Source organism: Maylandia zebra, linkage group LG22, assembly GCF_041146795.1.
Source record: "Maylandia zebra isolate NMK-2024a linkage group LG22, Mzebra_GT3a, whole genome shotgun sequence".
Lineage (NCBI taxonomy): Eukaryota > Metazoa > Chordata > Actinopteri > Cichliformes > Cichlidae > Maylandia > Maylandia zebra.
Genome location: NC_135187.1, coordinates 880,698 through 904,912, shown reverse-complemented (window position 1 = coordinate 904,912; position 24,215 = coordinate 880,698). Strand labels below are relative to the sequence as shown.

Genomic DNA, 24,215 nt, shown 5'->3' with positions numbered 1-24,215 from the left:
CCAGCTGTTCAATTATTCAATCAACACCCTCATGATGCTGAGGAGAGGGGGCTTAAGGGTTTTTAGTAAGTTAGCTGCGTACAATAATGAAGGTTCAGCACACACATAGGCTTGCTTTTGATTAGCTAAGACCTCCTGGCATTAGGGGGTATTTTCACTGATTGATTTTGGTGTTTAACTCCATAGAGGTCTTTTCAAAATAAAGGAAAGGATGAACATTTGAGAACACTTCCAGGCCGGTGGTCAGTTTTTCCCTGATAACAAAATCTCTGAGAGCGGGAAGGAAGAAAAACATTGTTTACTCCCATTTTATAGTTGTTGCCGTGCAGTTTATAGTTAAATTTATGAAAAATGCAAACAATGTGACAGCAATAAAATCACATTTTTTGCATTAACTTGGACTTTTTATTGTCATTGTGCAGTTTCTTGCACAGCAAAATTGGGTAGCTGAACCACAAAGGTGCTAAAGTAAGAAGAAGAGAAACCAATATGCAACGAAGGCGGAAAATAAAGAAATAATTAAATAAATAGAATAAAATTAAAAACAGTGTATATGTATACATATGTGAGTGGAACTATATACATGGTGTATGTGTAGGAAACATTGAAACAGACTGGGACCAAAAATATTGCACAGAACATGGAAAGACTGAGAACAAGGTGATTCCCAAAGAGATGTGAGCAGGAAACCTGGTGCAGCTCTGTCCCCTAAACATGCAGAAAGAGAACCACAGCTGAACTGATGCATCAGTGTGAGCCTCCCCCATATCCGATCTGACTTACTAAATGTATTATAAATGAGGTCTCAGTTGTAAGTTTTTAATTTTACATTACATGCTCCCTTTGGTCCCAGCTGCTCTAATAAATGAAGCCATCGAGGGTAAACACAAATATTAAGAGCTGAGCGAGGTGAGGGACGGGCAGGGTCGCTCTCTTTCACCGCTGAATCATCTCGGAGAGGGGATTGAAACGACTGAATGGCCTAAATTGAAATAGCTGCGGTTCAGCTCAGAGGAGAAAAATGGAGCTTGAAGGACTATTATGTGATGGGATGACACAGCCGTAAAGATTCATCCAATTTTATGGCCACATACAGTCGAGACATTAACTCCATCGCCCCATCCATCCGGCACACGGCCAAGTGCGCTTGTGTGCTTCGTATGAGACTCGATCTGCTTATGTAAGTTTATTTATCTGTGCATCTAAATAAGTCTCAATTAAACCAGCCATTGTATCGTCCAATCGAAAGCTGCGTTTTACCATCTGAACCTTTACTCTGGTCTTTATTCACCTGTGTGTGAGAATGTTCTGCAGCGCTCTTTATGATGTGACACATTTCAGAGAAAGCTTAATATATACTGGACGCAGCTTTGACAGGAAAAGCAGTTGTAGCTGAAACAGGAAATGACATCAAAATCCTTTTGAACCAACGTCGCCCCCTGCTGGCCATTAGGACTTCAGCGCTGGCTCCACTTCGTACACCTGGAGGCAATGATCATGTTTAATCACATCTTCACATCATAATCAAGTCGTGTTGATTATAACCATCATAATCAACACGACCGACAGAAAGTCAGGCGCAGGTTAAAGTCCAAAAGAGGGTTTTTATTTAACCCCAAAACAAAGTGGTTGAATTATACAGTAAAATCTCAATCTTGGGTCCATAATAGAGTCTCAGAACTCTACTCACAACAACCAACCCTACTACCTCAAACTGACCTCGCTAAACGAGACAAAGGGAGACTTGAACAGTGGCTGATCAGCTCACAAAAACAGGTTTCTGTGTGTTCTACCCATTTTACTAACGGAAACTAACGCGCCAATGGCCCAGAGCCATGACATCACCCTACCTGCAGGTCTCCACATAGGCTTGCTCCGCCCCTTCTCCACTTTTTAGCTCATCAGCCATGGGACTGCAGCTGCCACTGAAGTCATACAGTGTAAACTGAATGTGCACTTATTTTAGAGCCCAGTGTTATGTGATCGTATAAGTAAAGTTCTTTATAAGTTAAGAAAGAAAAATATACGTGTAGCGTTGTGTGTAAGCCTCTAACACTCATGTGTGGTCGATCTTGTGTGGCTGTCACTGCAGCCATCACAGCGACTATGGTGGAATAACCAACTTCTTTATGACGTCAGCTCAGCTCAGCCATGTCTGAGCTGTCGGGGCCTTTGGAGCGTCTCTAATACAGTCTGACAAACATGGCTGTGCAGTTAGTTTGTTCAGGTAAGTGAAATCCTGCCTTCATCCCTCAGAAGCAGAGATGCTCAGTGTCAGGAGATGTTCCTGCTTGAAATGAGCAGGGTGTCCTTTAACATCTGGAACAGCTGCCGTCTTTTTAAAAATACGAACTAAAAACACTTCCAGGAGTCAGGCTGTAATCCAGCTCTGCTTGCTCCAACAATTCCCCGCTTTTATCGGCACCTCACAGGATCATTTTGATGTAATCTGTCCCTAAATCCGAGTCCACGGTGATCCCACTGCTTTCCCCCACAGTCACAGCTACAGCGTGGGAGAAGATGAAGCTGCACACGGGAAGTAGAAGACTCGGCTGCAGTGTAGAGGTTGGTAAAGAATTCAGTCCAAAATCTGAATAACCCCATGGTGAAAACCAACGCACCTGCACCGTGCAGCACTGAACTTGTTGCATTTGTAACTGGGCCACATGCTGAACCATAAAAACCACCATAGCAGCCGTGTGAGTCACAGTTTTACCTCCTCCTGCTCTCGTTGTGTGTGATTTCTCCAGCTGTGTCTCATTCGCTCGTTATCCCTCTGTGTATTTAAGCCTTTTGTCCTGTTACTGACTCGTCTGCTTGTCATCCACTGCTAACCTTACATGTCTCAGATATTCATGTAAGCTTAAACTGCACGAACATGAAACGTGAAGCAGCAGTCATCAGGCGAGCCAGCACCGACTCTGATTTTGGTCCAAGCTTCTGTTGGGTTTGTAATAAAACATCATCCAAACTGTTGACTCAATGTCTTCTTTAATAGATGTGCACATTACGTTTTTACAGCAGCAGACATCCTGCCAAGTATCATGCCAGACAGCCGTCATAAAACACTTGACGTGACTTCAGGTTCCTCCTCTGCTAATATCCCAGCAGTGCTGTGCAGCCATAAAGGCCATTAAAGGCAAATCTACCTGATTACTGTTGATTTTTGACGACTTGTTACTTCTTTCCCAGCTAATCAGTGCAAAGTGCAGTGGGATGGGTCGGTGTGTGGGTGTGTCACAGTCCTGCGCCGCTCTGCTGTTTTGGGTTTTTAGTCGAGAGATGAAGGTCGGAGTGCCGGGTTCCCGCTGAGCTCATCCTCAGCCAGGATTTAAGCACCTCTCATCCAGATTGTTTGCTGTTGTTGTAGTAGTAGTCTTCACAGGATAAGAATTACAAAGTGCTTTACAACAATACAATAAAGAGCCCCTTCATGAGTTCCAGTGTAACCTCTGTGTTTGTCTGTTCCCAGTTAGACTCCTCCTGCGCTTGTCCCCACCGAGCTGTCCTCCCTCTGTGCATCAAATCACCATCCTGCTCACCCTCCTGAGACTCAGAGTGACTCCAGTGAATCCTCCTCCGATTACCCAGGTAGGCAATCATCATACTGCACACCGGGACCTTAATGTGAACGTCCCAAAAGTTAGGGTTGCGTCTTGATGAACTGAATCCTTACCTGGATGAATATAATAGAAATGCCCTCACTGGATAAATGATCCAGCAGCAAAGTGACAAAGGCAGATGGAGCACACACACAGGAAACAAGAGACTGTAGCAAATTCCACATAAGAAAGGCTGTTCAGTTATTACAAATAACATGCTCGGTTTCACAGAAATGTGCAGCTGAGTGGGATCATTTGTTATAAAGATGCTTAAAGACAATAACAGACTATTTTACAGAAAACTGTTCAAATACCAGCAGATGTAAACGAGATGTTATGTTTGTTGGGAGCAATGATCGAGCGCGTATGAAGATTAACTCGCCCCTCTCTCAGTGACACTGGTCCCTGTAAACTCAACTGTCCAATCCTATTGGCCGACACCTCCGTCCTGCTTGTTCTTGTTAATAAACAGTCAAACAGATGACGGCGCTCACTGCAGGGCCTCGATTGGAGCCATTTGGCACATGGTAGTGTGTAAACTGTAAAACAAAAAATAAATAATTAGCAGAAAAAAATAGAAACCCTTTACTGTCAGTGTACATGTACAATGAAACTGGGGGTGCTCCACACCTACAGTGTTAAAAACAAATAGTAGACACAGAAATAAACAACAGAATACAAAAGAAGAAAGAAGTTCCTTGGTGCCTGGAAGTTTAAAGAGCCTAAGGTGTGAGGACAGTCTGTGTGGGAGTGTCCTGAGTGACGAGGGTCACTCAGACCACGGCTCAGATTGGTGAGGTGGGTGGGCAGGGGTGGGGTGTGGAGTGGAGGGGTAGTGTTTGTTAACAGTCTTCCACCATGTCCACAGTGAGACGGCGTTTTCGGTCAAGGAAAACGCAGCGTTTTGAAAACGCTCTCCAAAGGGGATCCGATGTCAGACTTTAGTCATGTGACCAACTAAACTGAGACAGTGGAGGGCATTACACAGAGTTTTGTTTGAGAGCCGTATTACAGATTAATATCAGTCGTGTACATGCTCCAGAGAGCTTTTCTTCAAATTCTTTCATTCTCACTCGCTTTTGCAACTTTTAAAAACTCGGTGCTTTTCCTCGACACAGCTGTTCAAAAACAACTGGAAACGGCAGAGTGGACGCAGAGCGTTTCTGGAAAACGCCATTTTCAAATTTATCCGGGTTAGTGTAGACGTAGCCTGAACGGCCCCAGAGGAAGAAGCTGTTAGTGAGTCTGGAGGTTTGGGACCTGATCGACCTGAGGCACCGACAACAGGGCAGCAGGTCAAACTGGTGGGCGGAGTCACCTGTGGTGAGCCTTGTTTACGGTAAATGGACTGCTTCTTATAAAGTGCTTTACACAACTTGCCTCGCTCACTCATCCACACAAGCACTTTTTCTTTCTAACTTTCACACACATTCACACACCACGTTAGTGCGAAGAGCAACACGGGGTCAGCGTCTTCCCGACCGGAGCAGACGGCGATCAAACCACCAACGTTCCGGTTAGTAGAGCCTGACCTACAGCCTCATAAACCGTGTCACCAGCACTATGTAGCTAATATCAAGCTAACTGTTGCTCAGACATCGCACATGTTCCACGTGTTGAGGTCTGATGTGTGGTGGAAGCACAACCAGTTTGCAGATGTGCACAAAGGTTTTTGCTGCGAGAAGCTGTAAACGGCATCGTGGTTAATCTGAGGAATGAATTTACTACAAACAAAATGGAGCGTACAGACTGATGTGCACAGAGCTGCATGAGGAGCAACAAACAGACACTGATGATCGGAGCGACGGCTTTAAAAGAGTGTGGACAGGAAATGTGACCGAGCTGTATGCAGGTATGAAAGCAGCTGCAAGTGTGAGTGCAGGGAGACGCCGTACACTCAGTGACAGCAGGTATTTCCTGCCATGTTTGTGCATAAATACAGCTCGTGTCTAACGAAAGCCTAAAGTCACTAATAATTAGCAGTACACGGCTCATGTTTGTGCTTTCCACTCTCCGGATCGGATTAGCTGCTGTCTGCAAGCAACAATGAGTAAGTGGACCTCTGCACAGGCAGGTGGAGAAGGTGGAGCTCACGAGTGGCAGATCCTGTTTACAGAAGCCACGTGAGGCGCAGCTAATCAGAGGAGAGCGTGATTGCAGGCAGGCGCTAAAACGGCTTAAACACACAAAGAGCCGAGGCGCTGCTTAAAGGATCGGTTAGTTAAATAATGACTGTGGAGCTGCGTGTCGGCCCGACTCGTCCTACTGTACGTGTCAGTAACAGAGCTCTGCTATTGGATTGCATTAGATTGCACCAGCAGACGCCATTCATCCCTCTGAGTGTCACTGCCAGCATGTGCAGCTAAAAGCATCTTTTATCAAGTTTGTGTACGTGCCTGCAGAAATGACAGCTTCTGTTCTAAAAGCCATCATTTGACCCAGTAGTGTCAATGCAAAGTATTGATTAGAGCGGGAAAACGAACTGATGGAAATGTGTTTCAGAGGTACTCGGGTTGTGTTCGGATCAATGCGGGCGACTGATGCAAACAAACAGAAATGTGGGGAAATCGAACGGCGAGAAAGACTTTATTCACGCTTTAGCACAAACTCTCTGCTGTGATCGATGAACACAGAGCTCCAATGTAAACATAAAAATAATAATGCATTGCATTTATATAGCGCTTTTCAAGGCCCTCAAAGCGCTTTACAGTTCCACTATTCATTCACTCTCACATTCACACACTGGTGGAGGCAGCTACAGTTGTAGCCACAGCTGCCCTGGGGCAGACTGACAGAAGCCAGGCTGCCATATCTCGCCATCGGCCCCTCTGGTCATGGCAAAACGTGCCAAATAACACGCGAACAGCAGGCCGCCTCCAGCTTTAAAACACTGGTGATGTCACTGTGGTCTTCATCCCCCAGCTGGTCTCTGCTGCAGGGCTCTTCCTGTTTAAAGGGAGCTTTTCCTTCCCGTTCTTGCTCGTTGTCTTTACCCGACAATTTCACTAGCTGGGACCACATCCTTGGTAACGATGAGGAAGTGTGAAATGGTGCTGCGCTTTGGGGAAGGCCTCGAAGGGGACTGGCGACGGCTCTTGGGCCGGGCAGATCCCCATGTACGAGAAATGAATGAAGGAAAGGAAGAGAGGAGAAGAGGAGGAGAGAGGGGAAATGGGGGGGGGGGGCATGAACATGAGAACAGCAGGTATTGGAGGAGGGGGGTTTTTATAGCCTGAGGCCAAAGGGGCGTGAAGGAGGAGAGGTCCCGCTCCTGAAATTCAGATGATATCTCCACATAAAGCAGATGTTTTTGGTTTGTCACTAAATAATTATTTTATTCCCTTTAATAACTGATATACTTGGTAAAAAGCTCAGTGCAGTTCTTTCTATTTATCCATACAGTGAATAAAAGGCTCACTGTGTCAGCATCTGAACTACAGGGGGATTCAAACCAGAGCTCAGCGAGGGTCATCATTAATCGTCTGTTGTTACCATGACTGCAGGGTTTCTTTAAGGCTGCAGACCGTCTCACAGATGCAATCAGAGCTAATCAGTAAGAGTGACACCTATGATTACTGAAGTCAGTTTGTGTTGTGTGTGTGGGCTAATTGAAGTGGATTTCATTAAAGTCAAATTAACCTTTGTGTAATTTAGTGGAAGCCCAGGAAGCCTGCTGAGGGTCCCCAGATGCCCCTGAACCTGCAGCAGGAAGTGCTGACCCAATCAGCTCGCTAGGTGATGAATCACTGCATTAATCAAAGAGCGAATGAGTCAACAGGCGGTCAGCAAACCGGCATCTCAGCCAGCAGTGACCCATTGTTTGATTTCATGTTACATAAAGTAGCCTTTGATATAAGTCGGGCTGCACGCTCGCCGCACAACACAGCTTCCTCCTAACCGTATTTTGTCTCAGAGGGAACGCCGGCGCTGACAAAAGCAACAGTGATGATGTGGGCGTTGTGTCAGTGATTCCTGTGACAGCCAAGACAAAGCGGAAGACGATGCATATTAATTGATGGTCACATCCTGCGAGGACCTGAGGCTGAGAGGAAGTGATATATGGGGGTCCGACTCCTGTCGGGTCCACACGAGCCGCGGACGCTGCAGCAACCCGGCAGTGTGCAGTGCTGCCTTTAAGTGGATGCTAGAGGCTGATCGGCACACCTGCAGACTCACCGTTTGATATCATGTTCAACAACGACAAAAAATTACATTTATTACAACATGCATTAAATAATCACAAACAATTAAAATGCAAAATCAGTCATCGCAAGATTTCCAACGCTGCCTCTGGAATCAGCATCACGGTGGGAACACGTCACAGTGACAGCTTCCACAGACGTTCAGTTCAGACTCGACGCTCACCTTCACTGGTTTTATTCTGTACTTGACTAGACTGGCTTTACATGAGTCGTAGTTCACAATGTTCCCTATTGTATGATGAACCTTCAGTCATCTCTCTTCTGATTGGTTGCCCCTCACAAACAGTTCCTTGTAGCTTTGGTTATATGAACGCACACCTGGACTTTCCCCCTAAGCAACAAACGTCATCATCATTGAACAGATGATCCAACCAGACCCTTGATGCACATTCGAGGAGTCGACCGCCGCGAGCTGAGGGGAACGCCGCTGATGTTTACTGTATTCGCTCACAGAGCTGTGACGCTCCGCCCGCACAGTTAAACATGATCAGGGAGCTAAACATGGAGCCACATGTCGACCTTTTCCAACAACGCGCAGACGCTCCGCGCTCAGCTCAGATTAAAGGTTAGTTACATTAATCAGGGCAAATATTTAATACAGAAAACATTAATTATATTTACACAAACACGAGCGGCTACGCACGTCTCGGGAAATTAAATCCCAAACTCTGTTTATTCCCACATCCATCAGCTCTTCTCACCTTCCGGTGAAGGTGGAGATCTGAGTTGCACAGAGGTGACACAGTGTTCCTTTTTTGGATGGCAGCTCGCATCGTGCAGAGCGTGGACGTTTGCAGCTCCACCAAAACATTTCGTATTAAAACGGGTTTTCGATTTCTAACCTGCAGCACTTATTGTACGTAAAACTTATCAGGACACTTCAAAGAAAATACTGCTTCCTTTTAAACGGTCCCTTTCTTCCACGGAGCTCCGTGTCTCCGCTGACAGCATCACTCTGCTGCTTCACATTTTGCACGAAGCCTGAGAGGAGTTCAGTAAAGTGTCAGACTTTTCAATCTTTTATCTCAGAAATGTCAACAGCTGAGTCAAACGCTCTCTTATTTTTATCTGGAGAGTGTGAGGCTGCTCAGAGGACTTCGGAGGAGGACGTAATCCTTCCACTGATCTGAAACGCTTCCTCCAGACCAGAGAAACTGACTTTTACTGGACAGTTAACTGTAGTTTAATGCACGCACACTTGCAGACGCAGCATTCCTGCCGGAGCGATGTAGGGACAAGTAGCTTTGGTCTTTGTGGCTGTTGCCATGGCAGCCGGATGACTGACAGGCGTGAGCACATGTTGCTAGGAGACGAGCAGAAGCTTTGCATACAGTATAATTTAATGTGTTTTCACAAATGGTGATGCTTACATTGTTGTCCAAACCGTCAGAGGCCAGGACTCTGACGCAGAGCAGGACAGGTATTAGAGCAGGGGTGCTCACACTTTTTCCGCATGTGAGCTACTTATAAAATGACCAAGTCAAAATGATCTACCCACTACAAAAATCCAAAACATATACTTATTTATAAATATATTGAGGATTCTTTATATCTACAATGTATATACATGCATAACCGCAATATCCAATATTTCACAACACAATTAACTATGTAAATTTTTTGTCATTACCTGAGTTTACTCTGATGACTTGCACTGAATTGAATCAGCCAGGGATGCATAGTCCGGACAGTAGCTGCTGACGGCCAGCCTCAAACACACTTCCAAATGTTCATCAGTCATGGTGGAACGGTACTTGGACTTAATGATCTTCATGTGGGAAAATGATGACTCACATAAATAAGTGGAGCCGAATAATGCAGTCAAAGAGGCAGCACATTTCCTCATGTTGGGGTACTTTACTTCTGTGAGTAAGTTCCAGAACTGTCCATGATCTCTGGACTTCAGCTCAATGTCGGCTTGTAGTGTCAAAATCTCATCTTCCACTCCAGAAGAGTTCAGGTGAAATAGTTTTGCAATTTTTGATGCGAGTGAATCGACCTCAGCATCTTCCCGAAAAGGATAGCACATGAAGGTAGCGACTGGCTCGAGCAAAGAAAAGTCTTGAAAGCGTTTGTCAAACTCTGACTGTCACGGCTGCACAGCAGTCGTGTGGTGAATTGAGAAAAGGATCCAAGATGCAGGCACTGACTGGGGTGCGAGTGAAAATTTATTTGCAGAGGTGATAAAGTGACAAAACAGGAAGAGCAGAGCGGGGAGTAAACAAACCTAAACTGGGAAAACTAAAGAACAAAACTTAAACCAGACACTCACGGGAGGAGGAGCGAAATGCACAAAGAGAGACGGCAGAGAGCCGCAGAATGAATACCAGGTAACAGAATAATGCAGACTGACATGGAGTTAAACAGACGACGCGACAGAGAGCACAGGAAAACACAGGGCTTAAATACACGGGGAGTAATCAGGGAATGGGCCACAGGAGGGAGACACAGCTGGGAGCAATAAGGCTAACGAGACAGGGGAGAGGTAAAACTGAACACACTGACATGAGACATGAACTTTCAGAATAAAACAGGAAACTAACAGACACAGAGAACCAGACCGGACACTGAACTTGACAGGCAGACTCATGAGCAGACACAATAACACCATGGACAGACAGAGGGAACACAGAGAAGTGGAAGCAGGCAGGCAAAGAACAGAAACCTAACAAATGGCAAAATCACAACAGAATACACACTCTGAATGAACAAAAGCATAAGGAACACAAAACACTGAGTCCTCAGACTCAGGACCATGACACTGACAGACAATTGTCAATCTGCTCTGTGTAGCGTGCACTGTCAAGTTGCAAACAGGCCATCCCCTGCATCTCCAGCTCTGACGCCAGGTTTTGAAAGTTTATCAAATCATGGCGCTGCAGCTTTAAAGAGAGATGTTGCATCTTTCGTTTGAAAGCATTAACTGAGCTGATCATGTTGATCACTGTTTTGTCTTTTCCTTGCAGCTGTAGATTAAGGTCATTCAACATGTTTGTCAGATCGGTTAAAAATGCCAAGTCTAACAGCCACTGACCGTCATTAAGTTGCATGTATTCTGCTTGTCCAGCTACACGGAAAAACTCCTTAATCTCCGGACAGAGCTCTCGAAATCTTTGCAGGAATTTCCCTCGACTAAGCCACCTCACGTCAGTGTGTAGCAACAACTCAGAGTGGTCGCAGTCAGCCTTCTCCAGATGTGCACGAAATAACCGTCTTTGAAGAGATCTGGCGTGAATAGAACAGGCGATCTTTGTTGCAACATTCATGATCTCCTTCATGTTGAGCATTTTAGCGCATAACGCTTGTTGGTGGATTATGCAATGGTAATTTAGGAAGTCCGGGAAAGCATCGTCCTGCCTGCACTTGGCAATAAATCCATTCAAGCGGCCAACCATTGCGGGTGCTCCATCTGTGGTAATAGACACCAATTTGTACACTGGGAGCTGGGTTTTCTCGATAAAGTTTTTGAACGACTGAAATATGTCCTCTCCTCACGTCTGTTCTTTCATGGGCAGGACTGTTAATAGCTCTTCTTTTGCAGTGATATCAGTAAACACCATACGAATGAAAATGCACACCTGGGCTGTGTCACTCACGTCCGTAGATTCGTCCAACTGCAGAGAGAAACACTGGCAATCTCCGATGTCCTTCCAAAGTTGCTGGGTTAAATCCTCCGCCATGGCTTCACAGCGCCGTGTAACTGTACTTCTTGACAGCTGGAGAGCTTTGATCGAAGATGTTATTTCTGCCTTATTTTTAAAGTCTCGGAACAATGAGTCAGCTGCTTCAACGAATGCCTCTTTTACCATCTCTCCATCTTGAAAAGACTTCTTGTTTTTAACGATGATGTGACTCACCCGGAACGATGCTTCGGTGGCGGCTTTCGCTTTTGAAGTTTGTTGTGTGAAAAATGACTGCTGTCCGGACAACTGGGATTTTAGTTTCTTCACCTTTTTCTTTCTTAGCTCGCTTTTCGGCGGGAATGTAGTGTCGTATTTTCCGTGAACAGTTCGAAAATGCCGCTCCACATTTCCCTTTTTTGGCATTGCGATGGCAGCCTGGCAGATGAGGCAAACGCACTTCGAAAATGACATCGTGAAAAAAAAGTCCTCCTCCCATTCCGTATGAAAGTTTTTGTCTTCTTACTTGGTCCAGCTCCCTCACTCATTTTTAACCCTTTCTTAGGTTTAAGAGAAAAACCCGAGAGCTAAAAATTGGAGTTAACTCGCTGACTAGCTTGTCAGTTTTACTACACTTCGCGCCGCTGTTTGCGCATGCGCAGCGACCTAAGCATCAGAAAAAATCTGATGTCATCTGACTGGCTTCCCTGTATCAATCAAGTGACGGGATGGATGATAGGCTGGCATCTATTTTTTTAATGCCATGCGATCTACCAATACTACCTTTGCGATTGACTGGTCGATCGCGATCGACGTATTGAGCACCCCTGTATTAGAGGGAAGAGCTTAGAGGACCTCAATACAAAACAGCAGCAACAGTAGAAAACATTAGACACGATGATAGAAATGCATTTCAAATATTGTATGTACTGCTGTGTTTCAAACTTTTATAAACATGCATGTGTGTGATTTCATTTGCGCATATTTAAGGACAGAAAACAAAGTGCTGAGTTCATTTCTCTGGACATGCGGCGTTCAGGTGACTCGGCTCTGTCTCAGCAGAGTCGGGCGATTTGATTGGTCTGTTTTCTCCTGCCCGTCTTTGCCGAGCACGCTGTCACGAAAGAGATTGTTCCGAGCACGAGCTTCACTTCCTGTCTAGAGTTTGCTGTTTGCAGCTGTGTTAAACAGACTGTATATAAAAGATATACTGAGTAATGTTAAAATAAAATCCTCAGAGCTGGAGCTTAGCCTTCTCGGGCGTCCTGTGAGGACAGTGACCTCATCGTTAATCACACCAGCAGTGCTGCGGCAGCAGAGAGAAGCTAGCAGGTAACAACAGACTCAACAGATCCACGGTAGCTCTGTGGGTGTGGAGCTGGATGTGGGCAGTACTGTCCAGCCTCCACGGCGTCTTCAGGCCACAGCAGCACATCCACACCTCATTTGTTTATGTGCATCATCATCATTTTTATCCCTGAGCCTTTGGCTGCAGACATCTTTATTTCTGCTGTAAACTTTAAAGGGACATCAAACGTATATAAAGTCTGATTTGCCCACTGAGCCCTGCGCTCAGACACTGATCTTACTCAGCTGGGGTTAACCAAACAGCGCCCCCTCCTGTCAGTACGGAGCGTGACATCATGTGGTTGGCTAACAGACTCAGCCACCTAGTGACAGGATCGATACCTCAGAGGAAAATAAGAACAGTGAAGCTAAACATCAGTGTGAGGGATCACTGCAGCCCTGCAGCAGTGAGTTCATGTTAAAGGATCTACTGTCCACTTTAGGAAGTGGCTGTTAGCCGTGATGTTGTTGTTGTAAAGCACTTTATAAATGAGGACTGTGTCTGTGTGAGTCAGCAGACTGACAAACTGGAGTCCGACACTCCAGCTTTTCCTCACCAGGCCGAGCCATGCGATCAGCTGCCAACGCAGATGTTCATAAGATGTGATCAGCTCTGTTTTATGTTTTGTAGGAAGGTTCAGAGGAGGTTGGAGGTTGTTACCATCATGGGCGCATCAGGATGAGAACGAACAGTCAGCAATCACTTGCAGGTTTTGTCGTTTTATTGAATAATGAGTAAAGGAAGGACACACATGGACTGCTATCTCTGAAAGGAAATAAAGCATGATTTAAGTCAATCAGTAACTCAAACTAATACATGAACTCAGGAGACTCAGACTGAAACTCGCCTCAGCTGCCGCCCCATGTGGGAGGGAAGAAAGAGTAAGCTGTAGGTGAGTGCAATTAAGGGCAAGCCCCACACCCAATCACAGGTGAGGAAAAGATTAAGATGGCGCCGGTGAGGTCGGCTGCCGTCACGACTGCTCCGACCACTTTTTCTTTGTCTTTGTTTTTTAAGTTAGTTTTCAGCGTTTCTAAATCGGCAAAATCATCACCATTGGGTACATTAGGTATGACAGTGACACTCTTGTTTCTATTGGTTTACAATGTACTCACAATTCAAAGTTTTTAACTCCGGATCCGAGCTGGCCGAGTGAGATCTCGAGGGAGAACAAAGGGAAGCGGCGGCCTAGAGGGAAGCGAGCCGGCGTCAGGAACAGGCTGAGAGCTCGTGCACACCGCACACCTCTGCCTAGCATCCTGCTCGCCAATGTCCAGTCACTGGAGAACAAGCTTGACGACCTCAGGGCCAGGATAAAGTTCCAGAGAGACATTCGGGACTGCAATCTCCTCTGCTTCACCGAGACATGGCTGAACCCAGCGGTGCCGGACCACGCCATCCAGCCGGCCGAGTTCTTCTCGGTTCACCGCATGGACAGGACACGGGACTCGGGGAAGTCAAGGGGAGGCGGCGTGTGTTTAATGGTGAACAACAACTGGTGCAACAGTGCGAACGTTGTTCCTCTCACACGCTCCTGCACACCAAATCTGGAACTACTGTCCATCATGTGTCGTCCTTTTTTATCTACCTCGGGAATTTACATCGGTCATTGTAAGTGCCGTTTATATTCCACCACAAGCGGACACAGTCACCGCCTTATGCGAGCTGCTTGAGGCACTCACACAGCACCAGACACAACACCGGGACGCTGCGCTTATTGTGACGGAGGACTTTAATAGCGCCAACCTCAAACGCGCAGCGCCGAACTTTTATCAACACATCTCCTGCCCCACCAGGGGTGAAAGGACACTGGACCACTGCTACACTACGGTCAAGGACGGCTACAAGGCACAATCCCGCCCCCCGTTTGGCAAATCTGATCACGCCGCCATCTTCCTCATGCCAAAATACAAACAAAGGCTGAAACAGGAAGTTCCGGTTCAGAGGAAGGTCGCGCGCTGGACGGATCAATCGGTGGCCGCGTTACAGGACGCACTCGATGACGCAGACTGGGACATGTTCAGAAACAGCTTCGATGATGATGTCAACGTGTTTACGGAAGCGGTTGTGGGATTCATCGGGAAACTAGCGGATGATACCGTGGAGACAAAGACTATCACAACGTTTCCCAACCAGAAGCCGTGGGTGGATAAAACCATCCGCGACGCTCTGAGATCCCGCACCGCTGCCTACAACACGGGACTCATGACGGGGGACATGGACCCGTACAAAGCCGCGTCATATAACGTGCGGAGGGCGGTGAAAGAGGCGAAGCAGCGCTACGGGAGGAAACTAGAGTCACAACTCCAACAGAGTGACTCTAGGAGCCTGTGGCGGGGACTAAGGACAATAACGGACTATAAAGCACCAACAACCGGTATGACGAACGCGGCCGTGACTCTGGCAGACGAGCTGAACACTTTCTATGCTCGCTTCGAGGCTGCAGCTAAGGTCTCCAACAATGCTAGTGTTAGCGGCGCTAACGGCTGCAGACAGGAAGATACTGCCAGCACCGGAAACGTGCTCGTCATCTCCGAGCATGAAGTAAGGAGAGCCTTCAAAAGAGTGAACACCAGGAAAGCAGCAGGACCAGACAGCATCCCAGGTCGTATCCTAAGAGACTGCGCATACCAGCTAGCTCCTGTGTTCACTGAGATATTCAACATCTCTTTATCTCAGTCGGTGATCCCCACATGCTTCAAAGAGTCCATCATTGTTCCTGTCCCGAAGAAACCCCACCCTGCTTCTCTCAATGACTATCGCCCTGTAGCCCTCACCTCAGTAGTGATGAAGTGCTTTGAACGCCTGGTCAGAGACTTCATCATTTCTTCACTACCAGACACACTGGACCCACTACAGTTCGCTTACCGTCCAAATCGTTCCACAGACGATGCCATCTCTCATCTCCTCCACACATCACTCACTCACTTGGACACTAGAAGGGGGAATTATGTTAAAATGCTCTTCATAGACTACAGCTCTGCATTTAACACCATAATTCCCTCCACACTCACCACCAAGCTGGAGCATCTGGGACTCAGCTCATCTATGTGTCAGTGGATCTCCAACTTCCTAACTGGCAGACCACAGGCAGTAAGGATGGGCGGACATGTCTCAGCCTCCACCACTCTCAGCACTGGAGCCCCCCAGGGGTGTGTTCTGAGCCCCCTGCTGTACTCTTTGTACACATATGACTGTGTGGCCACTACCAGCTCCACCACCATCATCAAGTTTGCTGACGACACCGTCGTGGTGGGCCTGATCTCTGATAACAACGAGACGGCCTACCTGAAGGAGATTAGGAATCTGGAGAACTGGTGCCAGAGGAACAACCTCCTTCTAAACGTCAGTAAGACAAAGGAGCTGATAGTGGACTTCAGCACTAAGCAGGAGAGGAACTACCAGACCCCCGTCATCAACGAGTGCCCAGTGGAGAGAGTGGACAGCTTCAAATACCTCGGAGTTCACATCACGCAGGACCTGTCATGGTCCTGTCACATCAACACCGTGGTGAAAAAGGCCCGACAGCGTCTCTACCACCTCAGACGCTTGAGAGACTTCCAACTGCCCTCCAAGGTGCTCAGGAACTTTTACTCGTGCACCATAGAGAGCATCCTGACGGGAAACATCTTAACCTGGTTCGGGAACAGCACCATGCAGGACAGACGAGCTCTACAGAGGGTTGTGCGGTCAGCTGAGCGCACCATCCGCTCCGAGCTCCCTGACCTGCACTCAGTCTACAGCAGGCGGTGCTGGACCAAGGCCAGGAAGATGGTGAAGGACCTCAGCCATCCCAACAACAGACTGTTCTCTCTGCTGAGGTCAGGAAAGCGATTCCGCTCCCTGAAGACCAACACAGAGAGACTGAGGAGGAGCTTCTTCCCGCAGGCGATACGGTCTCTCAATCACACCACCACACAGTACTGACCCACACATATGGTTCTTACACACACACTGGACTTTCTGGACATTGTTTCACTTCATTACTTAAATCACGCTGCTGTTATTGTGTATATATTTATTTATATTTCTTCATACAGGGATAGCTCAGTAGGTAGAGTGGTTGCCCCATGATCGGAAGGTCGGGGGTTCGATTCCCCTTAACAGCTACCCTGAGGTACCCCTGAGCAAGGTACCGTCCCTACACACTGCTCCCCGGGCGCCCAATGGCTGCCCACTGCTTCACTGAGTGAATGGGTTAAATGCAGAGAGCAATTTCCCCACGGGGCTCAATAAAGTACAATAATGTACACACTTTCTTCTTCTTCTACATTCTTATATAGTTCTATATTGTGTATTTTGTTGTACAGTTATTTTATTTTCAACTTTAATTTATATATTTTATCTTATTCTTCCCAGTTAAATTTACCCTTCATTCTAATTTGTGTTGTACAGTTATTTCATTTTTAACCTTAATTTATATTTTATTCCTTCCTAGTTAAATTTACCCTTTTTAATTTTTCATATTTATTTCCTATCTTATTCATAGCCTTTTCCTTTTTTTGTTTTCTTTAGGTCACGAGCAGTTGTCCAAGCATTTCACTACATATCGTACTGTGTATGACTGTGTACGTGACAAATAAAATTTGAATTTGAATTTGAATTTGAAACGAGGTGCATCTGGTGAAGTGAGTGTGCTGAAAGGTGAGCCGTTACAACAGAATGATAAATAAATATAAAAGCAGTAGTTAAAGCTCCAGCAGCACCTCAGGTATACAGAACAACTTTAACCCACGAGGCCTTCACCGTGCTCGTTCTAAAAACATCCGTGATTAAGCGTTAGGCCGCACATATGCTGGGATTGAAGCTGCTGCAATAGGAGCATGTGATGGCCACCTGCTGCTTATTACATTGCTTATAACAAGTTTTAAGACACCGAGAAAGCAAGCTACCATCCTTTCATTACAGTCTATGATCACTGTCTCACCACTCGGTCCTTTATTACTGTGAAAACTCCAGGAATCTCCCAGTGGGGCGTCTGTCTCTTCTAATGCCTCTGATGATGAGTAAGTCTGGACAGCCAATGAGGCGCTTCACTCGCCAGATCGTTCAAAGTGTCGTTAGCCGAGTGTGTGAGGCCGATGACATCAGAAACTCCATAGGCAGAGTGTTTGCTAATGTGCACAGCAGGAGTGTAACATTACCACTGAATACAGTTGAGTCTGGTTTTCCAGCCTCTGCCTGCTTTCTGCTGCTCTCTGCATCTGTTTAGCTATTCTTTTGATAAGCAGTGGTGTCAACTCAGCAAAAGATTAAGGACTGCTTTTCCTCTTTAGCCATCTTCACATCGCGTCATGCTACAGTAATGATCATTTTGCCCCCTGTAAACAGTTCACACGTCAACATCCAGGCTGCAATTACAACTATGAAACTCCACTGGGGGCCTCCAAACACAAGTACACATCGACTCACGCCAGCCAAAGTCCATTAAAGCCAATTAAATGCTGAACTTGAACAGTTATCGCTGTACGGACCGAGCAGCGCCTCGTGCAGTAAAACAGCAGCACTCTGCCAAGTTACATCGTTGTGTTCAGTTTTCTGCTTTACTGAATGAAGGCCAGCAGGAGGAGGTGACGCACACACAGCAGCCACAGCAGCCAGAGGTCAAAGTTCAGCCGACACGGTGGATGGGATGAAGTGCACGTTAACCCCGTGGAACTCAACAACACCTGGAAATAGCATCACAGATTATTATCATTTATTTGTTTTTGCTAAGGGAAAAAATATTTTTAAAGTTGTCTATTTGACGCCTGGTGTGAAGTTGCAGCCGGGCTGAACCCAGCGCGATGATCTTCGTGTGGCCTCCTGCTGTGTGAGGGTGAAGCCAGAGAGTGGTACAGGAAGCTGGGATCCATCTACAGTCACAGATGCTCTCTTTGCCTCTCGCCCACATGCTAACAGCAGCTCGTCAGAAACAAAGCAAACACAAAACGAAGCTTCATGCTTTTTGTTTTCTGTTCGGTTTTGACCCCCTGAAGGAAATTCTGTAAAAAAACTGCACATTAACCGAACGCACTCTGCTCCTAAAGCCAAAGGTTGAGTCTGTTCATCTGGACGTTCTCAGTGGGAAACGTTTCGTCATCATCAGGTGACGTCTTCAGTCTCAGCTGACTGCAGGTTTCTAACCTTACAAACAGGACATGTGCACAATAACAGCCCACTGAGGGAACAATGGGCTGTGAGGTCAGTTTATGGTTGTCATGACCACTGATCAACAACCATTGACCATGAGTCACAGAGAGTTGGGGAATGGCTGCAATCACAGCATGTAAGATGGTGACAGATGTGCCCTTAGGCCCCTCCTCCATTCAGAGATGGTCTTTCCCTTTTCACGTAAATGGCCACACAGTGACACGGTTGCTGTCGTCATGCCGTACGTGAGAGGGCCTCTCTGGGCCTCTTGGGACATTCTGCTGTAAAAGAAGAGCTGCATTGTTTGAAGCTTCATCCGTGTCCCGTCAGGCAGCGTGACCCCTGACCCTTCCATCACACAATTAACACAGGATGTGTTGGAGGGCTGAGCATCGTCTTGTTCTTCGTCCCGTTTCCATCCCGGCCTCGCTCAGTGAAGGAGTGGCCCGCTCCCTCCTCCTGGTGCTAAGCGCTGCCAAATGACCTGCATTAATGATGCTGCACTCTTTTAGCTCCTATCACATTGAATTTTGCAGGTGAAATGTAATCGTTCTTTTGTGACATTACATTTGCATCACGCCGCCGCTGTTTAACTGATGCTGTTATGAAGGGCTCCTCTACAATCCGGGACACTATAACAACGTGTGATTTATGTTTACAAGGGCAGAATAAAACAGGGGGACATATTGAAGCCATATTTCATGCTTTTTCCTGGCTTTTAAAGCCAAGAGCGGCTGTATTTCAGCACGCCGCTGACAGCAGGCGGAGACGGGAGGGAAATACTCGAGTTTAAGATTTATATAATTAACACTCTTCATTCTTCGTGGACACAAGAACAGATTTTAGCCTGTGATCGTGTAACTTGGATGATTGTTGAGCATGGAGCCTCCTGCACTTCCTCCCCTGCCACAGGGCGGTTTGTAGGCCTCCGTGTGCCTCCTAAATTGGGCTGGGATTATTTATCTGTTTATCTGTGTCCGTCGGCCGCCTCTCAGATGTGCCGTGTGCAGCCACGCGCATCACACAAAACAAACCTTCAAGCTCAATTACACATAACGAGGCTTTTCTGTCCACTGGCCGCTCAATGAAACGGTGGATATCACAAAGGCTCGTTGTACACGAGGAAACGAGCGACTGATGCTCCTACTTTAAGGAAACTTTACTGTTGTTCCACACGGAGAACACAGATGGAGAACTGACTTGGGTTTATCCCACAGACCTTCCTGTACGTCGGTTTTTCGTGTGGCTCATTTTCAACGTGTTCTTGGATTAAGGCCGAGATCTACTGCTTTCACTCAGGCCAACAGACGTAGAGGATGTGAGGGCCGCTTTCCCTCTGTTAACAGGTGTGTTTGGTGGGTGTCTGCGGTCTAGCAGAAGTTTATCTGATACTGCTGCTTGTCTGATTTCCATAATGGTCATGTGAGGCTGTGTGGGAGGCAGGATGAAGCTGGACCCAAATGTAGGGCTCGAACGAGAGGGGTAACTGAGACAGGCAGCTTTTACTTCCTGTGGAAAACTTTAGGTTATGCTGTGAACATAACCTAAGCTGAAACCTAAGAACCTGGAAGAAAACAATAAACAGAGAAACTAGAAAGAGGAAACTAAGAAGCCTGGGGAACCCAAGGACCACCGACGTGACACACGACAATGTGGGAAGACGGACAACGGACAGATGAAAACACGGGGCTTAAATAAGGGGAAAATAACCCGAATGAGGTGATTTTGTCAGGATTATCTGTGCCCGTCGTGTGAAACTTTATTTGGGGAAACACGATGACGACCTCCCTTAATAGCGATGTCTGTAGCTTCTCCGTAGATCCGCGTTTGTTTCCTGATGGAGCCAGTGGAGCAAACTCTGCTGCCTTTTCCCTGTGACATCGTTCCACAGGGTGGCTGTAGCTCAGGAGGTAGAGCTGGTCACCTGCTGATGAGAAGGTTGGTGGTTCGATCCCTGGCTCCTCCAGTCTGCATGCCAAGTATCCTTGGGCAAGATACTAACCCCAAGTTGCTCTCCGATGCATCCATCAGAGTGTGAATGTTGTTAGAAAGCACTAAGGACAAAGTACTTGATGAATGTGGCATGTTGTATACAACGCTTTTCTACTCAGTGACGCAGCAACAACGATCCACAGTTTCATTACTGTATGCTAACTGTTTACGTCAGACTCCTGCGCTGCCACTTCCTCCTGCTGGTGCTCGTGGTCGGCGACACACTATGACTCTGACATGCAATGTTCCCTCTAATGTTTCATGTGTGTGAGCGAACACACAAACTCCCTGAGCGTCCCTTGGACCACTGTGAGCAACAGCAGACGTGTGCACTGTGGTCACGCCAGCATCTAATCCATCCAAGTTACATGTTTATTAAAGTAATCAAATTACAGCATTTATGTTAGACGACTTTTAATTACCTGCTTTAGCCCACTTACAATGAAAATTTAAACCAAAATCTTGTTCATGACCTGCAGCATGTTAACACTATTGGAAGTAAAAATAACTTCAACTCCAATTTTGAAAACACAACTTTCTTTTTTTTTAAATAAAGCTCTGACTGTATGATGAGTCTGTGGTCTGGGAGAGAGTCTGTAACTCTGTCTGCAAATACAGTAAATAATGACCAATGCTGGGCAATTAATTATATAGTTACTTCTTCAAAAAAGTAACTGAGTTATGCAAACAACAAAGTTTTTTGCAGCTGTTTATCTAAAAATGCAGCCGTTGATTAGCTGCGTATATACGAATGTGAATCGCATCATCGGCTGGACTGTGGGATAAGGCGGCATCGTTCTGATCCCATACGGGAGCAGCAGGTCACTGACTCACACAGCAGAACAGAATTGTTCAAGTTTTAATGTTAATTTCAGTTCAGGTTAGATTTTTTTTGTGCGCAGAGACCTGCCACGCGCAGCTTAGAGGGAACATTGGTCACATGTGATTATTGCTGCCTGATGGGCATCTGACACACATGTGCGAATGCCTGTGTGTGTTCGGTCTGTGAGCTGCAGTTCAGTTAAAGCACCTGTTAATGAATTTTTCACTGTCGGTTTCCTGGAAACTTCTTTCAGCTCTGATACATACAATGTGCATGACATACGTAGGCAATAATTTTATGTCTTATAAACTGATGAATACGTGAAACTTCAAATAGAAATAGAGCAGGAAAAGCTTTGTTCAACAGAAAATGTAAATATGTGAAATTGAGATTTTTGTTTCTTGGTAACCGTTTAGCATCTTACATCTAACAGATGATGTGTGAGAAGCCACTCCCACTGATGATGTCACAATCAGCTGACTGCACAGCAGTAACACCTGTTGGCTTTGGGCTCCACCCACCCACCACCTGTCAGTGAAACTTTACCATACCTAAATCCACAGGGGTGAAAGCCTGAGGAGGGCATATTAGCTAAAACCTCTTTGTACCAAGCTGCACTTTAGCAGCACGTCAGCACAGGGGACTGTGCAGACTGACTCACTGCTGGCGCCTCTGCTGGCTGTTAGAGGAACTGCAGTTTATGGCATGCGCTTATTTTTGAGCTGTTGAGTGTGTCGTTTCAACATGATCTGAGAAAAGGTTTAAAGATACAACAACAGCATGACTGCCATCATTGTTTCTGTCTGATAACGTCTGCGTTATTTGTCCATATGTGCGTTCTGTGTCTGTAGTGGGATGCAGTGCAGTCCCTGGCCTTTGACTTATCGCTGCAGGAAACCTCCATTAACACAGACTCTGTTCACTGTGACATGTCAGAAGTGTGAAAGAGGCCAATTATTCCTTACGTAAGACAAAAAAATTTCCAGTCATTGCTCAAGGTATGTTAAACAGCAGGTAACCATGGCGAAAACACTGATACCTGAGGCTTTGTTAGCAGGTAATAACTGCTGAAACAAGGGCGGGAGATGGTTTTATTGCTCTCAGTGTGAGAGTGCTTCTCAGTGCCCACCTCCGTGGTTACGGCGCGATGATGTCACCACCCGTGTGTGTGCGTGTTTTTTTGCTTGCTTGTTTTTTTTTAATTTGAGCTTTTCCCCCCTTTTTAAAAATAGCGCATGTTTAAAACAATTGTTTTCATTCTACATGATTCACATGTGGCCCGTAGATCAGATCTGTCTGATACTCCTCTGGCCTCGAACGTCTGCATCCTGATTGGTCCAAACATTTAACGTGTGTAATTATATCAGCTGATTCTGTTTAAAGGGAGTTCTTCCTCCCCACGGTCGCCACATGCTGCTCATAGGCGGTCGTCTACTGTAAGGCTCCCATTACACCTGCTGCACACACGTCCACGTGTTCACGCTCGCTGTCACAGCACAAATACAAATATGTGTCACCGCCGAGTCGATGCGGGTACAGGAGGAGGAGTCAAACTATCGCATCATCTCCTTCCGTGTGACCTGTGACTCTCTGAGCGGTAAAAAGCGCCACCTTCGTGCTCGCCTGTCTCCAACACAGCAGAGGTGGTCGGGAGATGCACGCCCCACAGAAACGGCAGCTCGCCGATGTGACGTCAGCGTTGTTTTTGCCATGCTGTCATGTGACTGTTGCTGTATTTTACAGACAGTGTTGGTTTCCTACAGAGTTCAGCAAGTTCCAAGTTGAAGGACGTCGGCTGTTTTTATCAGCCGCCATCGCCGCTGCTTGGCGTGTCAGTTCACCTGCTTCCTCTGCATTCAGGTGTCACATGGTGCTTCTATAACCAGCCGCTCCTCTGTATCCTCCACACGCGTAGGTGTCAGCCGCACGTTTCTATTCTGGGATGGAAACAAAGAGGAAGAGTTGATCCCGCTCAGCTGGCCTGCTGCTGCGTGTTTACTGTATGAATGAATGTGCGCTCCCATGAATCTTCGTCATCTTGTTTCCATCTTTCCTCTCCTTCACCCTCTCCGCCATTATTCACCTTGTTGCTTCGTTCCTCTTCATTCGCCTCGCTTCCTCATCTTTCATTTAATCTCTGCCTGGCTCGCCCTTCTTTTCCCTCCACATTGCTCATTCACTCTCTGCTCTCTTCTGCCCTTTCCTCTCTATAATTCACCTTGTTGCTTCTCTCTCTCTCTCCTCTGTCACTCCCCTGCTCGCTCGCTCATTGATAGTGGAGGCGATGTGACCGGCATGCCGAGCGGCTCATCGTTATTCTGCCGGCGAGCTGCAGGAGTCAGGGTGGAGCGTCGGTTTACCGCCATCTCTCTCTCTCTCTGTGAACGCCAGGATCGTGTGGCGAGAGGACGACAGCGATGATGAGGATGATGAAAGCATCAGAGCAGACCGCCGCTGAGACCCTCAGAGACGGTGCAGCGCCAGAGTCTGTGAATG

The 24,215-nt window shown here is 46.7% G+C and overlaps 1 long non-coding RNA gene across 2 annotated transcripts; it reads left to right on the top strand.

Moving 5' to 3' along the window:
- Positions 1–2,313: 2,313 nt before the first annotated feature.
- On the top strand, positions 2,314–24,207 carry LOC143414559 (uncharacterized). Of its 2 annotated transcripts, none has more exons than XR_013095188.1 (3): positions 2,314–2,947; positions 3,473–3,591; positions 24,111–24,207. It is a non-coding gene; the product is annotated as an uncharacterized LOC143414559 (long non-coding RNA). The 2 variants fall into 2 exon arrangements; XR_013095189.1 differs by lacking the exon at positions 24,111–24,207 and adding an exon at positions 7,005–7,070.
- Positions 24,208–24,215: the final 8 nt, after the last annotated feature.